This window comes from Lactuca virosa, chromosome 3 (assembly GCF_052849685.1).
Source record: "Lactuca virosa cultivar CGN04683 chromosome 3, Lactuca_virosa_CGN04683_v6, whole genome shotgun sequence".
Taxonomy (NCBI): domain Eukaryota; kingdom Viridiplantae; phylum Streptophyta; class Magnoliopsida; order Asterales; family Asteraceae; genus Lactuca; species Lactuca virosa.
In genome coordinates this window covers 123,740,223-123,744,057 of record NC_136428.1, presented here as the reverse complement: position 1 = coordinate 123,744,057, position 3,835 = coordinate 123,740,223, and positions in this window count along the sequence as shown.

Sequence of the window (3,835 nt, the reverse complement as noted above, 5' to 3'; positions counted from 1 at the left end):
GTATTTGGGTTGGAAATCCTAATTAGGGTTTGGAAAACCCTAATGTCATGAAACCCTAATTTTGGGGATTTATCGAGACCCATACTGGAATTATTTACTAGACTTAAAATATTAATTAATAATCATTTGCAATTAACCTAAGGAAATATTGGACTTAATGGATTAAGTCCTTAATGGGTTAAGTAGGGACACTTAACCCTAATCGTCATTTCATGTGAAAACCCTAATTTCACTTGGGCCTTTCTTTTGGGCTTTGGTGAATGGGTTATTGATGGGCCATCCAAGAACAAGCATATGAATTAGAATATTTAGATGGGCTTTAGGATAAGGCCCATTGGAAAGGCTTGGGCCCAATTTGGAAAAATTGGGCCATAGGTTAGCCATAATTGGGCCTTGACGATTATGAGATATTGGACCATTGGAATACGAAGAGTTTGGACTAGAATAAATGGATGGGCCTTAAGGTAAGACCATGTAGAGGTCTGGGCCCAATTTGGAAAAGTAGGCCATATGTTGGGCTTTGGCCCATTACTTGACTTTTGGGCCTTGGAGTGTGAGTTGGGCCTTGGACTTGAATCAAGCTAGGTTGGGGGTAAAGTAGTCTTTTACCCTAAGCATGGACTTGTGGTTATGTATTGGAACCCAATTATTAATTGGGTGCCGTTTTGATGTTGACAGTTCGGGAATCTGTCAACCAGCAGCTGGAGTTTTATCCGCGGGACTTCAACAGTGCCAGGTGAGTTCTTCTCACTATATCAACAGGGTCTAAGGCACCAAGGCTGGCCCTTTATGATTTTTATCCTTGTTATAGGATGGTTGCTATGTTAGTGATCTGTTAGATCGGTATCCTGGTTATAGGATTATGCTATGTTAGTGATCTGTTATATCGGTATCTTGGTTATAGGATGGTTGCTATGTTAGTGATCGGTTAGATCGGTATCCTTATTATAGGATGGTTTCTATGTTAGTGATATGTTATATCGATATCCTAGTTATAGGATGGTTGCTATGACAGTGATCGGTTAGATCGGTATCCTGGTTATAGGATGGTTGCCATGTTAGTGATCTGTTAGATCTGTATGACTATCTGTATTTTCTAGCTAGCGTATGGTATTTATGTGCACATGATTGTTGGTTTGGGGGATTGGGTTGAGGCAGGTCCTGCTTTGTGTTGTAGGCCAAGATACCTAGGGCAGACCAGATAAACTGCAGACCCGGTTAGGGCACACTAGTTAGGCCGAAGGCCCGACGAGCTGTCCGGATAGGCTGAAGGCCCTGAGAGGCGGTCCAGATGTGTCGATGGCTCAGAGAGAGGTCAAGATAGACTGATGGCCTGTGAGGCGGTCCAGTCAGACTGATGGCTCATTATGCATGTTGTGTTTGTTTATGTGATATGGTTATATATGTATGGCGTTGGTATTTTGGGGGAACTCACTAAGCTTCGGGCTTACAGTTGTTGATTTTATTTCAAGTACTTCTGATGATCGCGAGAACGCGAAGGCGTGATCATGCACCTGCTTATATTTTCATGATTTGGTTATGGGGATACTCTGATGTTTAAACTATTTTGAAAACAAATTGTAATAACTTAATGGTTTTAAATGTTTTAAAAAGTTCAAATTTGGCATGATTTTTATGGATGTTTCACCATAATATAACAAAACACATTGGCCCCTGCGATGAGTGCTAGGTGCCACACCATCCTTTATATGTTCCAGATGATCGGAAAAAGTGTTATACTTTCCTTTCATCTTACTGACAGTCCTAGATGTAAGTATCCTCCTAAACACATTTTGCTAAACTTAAGACATAAACATGACAAACTCCTCTCTACGTTTACCCATACCTATCTTAACAACCACAATTTATTGATCTCCTAGAAGTTTCAACCATCTAAAAACCCCTTACCGGAAATTATCGAGAGAAACAACGTTTTCCTTGTACTAAAATTGACTAATAAGAGTCTGTCTCCTTCTCCTCTAAAATATGGCAGACAGTAGGGTTGTAAATGAACCAACCGAACACGAATGGGGGCTTGTTCATGTTCCTTCATTTACGCTAGCCGAACAAATGAACAAACACCAACTAGATATTAAATGTGTTTTATTGTTCATGTTCGTTGGTTTAACAAATTAGTTATTCCCGTTCATTCGTTTATGTACGTGAACTTACTAAATGAAAATAGACAAAGAAGATAAATGAACAAATATAAACAAACATAATTGATTATATATGAGCATAAATGAACATATAATATAGTAATGTAATCAAACACAACTAAGAATATATGAACATAAAAGGAACTTATATGAGCGAACATAAACGAATGTAAACAAACAACATAAATGAACGTCCACGAACATAACTAAACAAATGATACCATTGTTTATGTTCGTTTTTTAGCTAAACGAACGATAATTTGTATAATGTTCGTTTGTTTATTGAATAAACGAACATAAACAAACTTCCCACCGAACGGTTCACGAAAATACAATTACATACTACCAGGTCATGAAAACACCTTACCGCGTTCAATGATCGTACCCTCGTAAATTGGCCTCAAGATCTCTATCTCTCAGTTGTAATCATCACTCATTGATTCTGATTTCAATCCCCAAAAAAGAAGCCATCGAAGAAATCCTTAAACACTTTATATACTAGGCTGAAAAGCCGAATTTTTGTTGTGGAAAACCCAGGGTCCCGTCATGACCTCGCTTCATGTCAACACATGCTAGCATGATCAACATGTGTCACAACCTGAGCCATGTGTCATGTCCTTCCGCTACGTGTCCCCAAGACTTACGTTCATACTCAAGTCGCGACATATACCCATGCTCACGTCGCGACGTTTTCTTTCCAATTGACTCTTTGAATTTTGACCATTCGTGTCGTGTCCCTGCACGATCGTGTCGCTTTCCTTCTATTTTCACATTCAACCAAAAGTAAGTTGTCATTCTCAAATTAACAACCTACTTTAACATTTACATACCTAAATAGAGTATAGTCAAATACTCAGACTTTCGGTCGTTACAACATTGCCAATAGTGGCCATGATTTCTAAAGAAAACTTCATGGATGCAAATCTCAATGATTACTGGATTGAAACGGGTGCTACTTTTCATGTGTGCTTGAAGAGGAAGTGGTCTAATAACTTTAAAGTTATGGATAACGGTGGCAAATTCTTCATGTGCAACTCAATTACTTCAACAATCCAAGGTACATAGAAGATAATGTTGATATGTTGCTAGAAAAAGAGTTGATACTTAATGATGTGTTATATGTGCTAGAAGTTATAAAGATTTTAGTTTCTATATGGTTGTTGTACAAGCATGGTTTCTGCTTCATACTTGAGTATGATAAGTTTGTATAAAGAAAAATGGGCATGCTTGTTAGCAAGGGATACGTAGATGATGGAATATTCAAACTTTGCGTTATGGATATTTTGCCTACTGATAATGAATGAATAACTATCCTGCTTACTTGCTTAAGTGTTCAAATATATGATATGTTAGACTAGGACATACTAATTTCGATACTCTTTGATGTTTAATTAAACTTGATTACATACCACACTTTCATATTGACTCAAAATACAAATACAACACATATGTTGAATCGAAATTAACACAATCATCATTCAAATATATTGAAAGGACTAGCGAACCTCATGACTTAATTAACATTAATGTGTGTTATATGAAGTCAAATTCATATAGAGGTTGAAATAAATCTTTTCTTACTTTTGTTTACATTGCTCTAAACTTTGTTATGTCTAATATCTTAAAAGTAACGATAAAATGATAGACAAGTTTTAAACGTATAAAAGTGAAGTTGG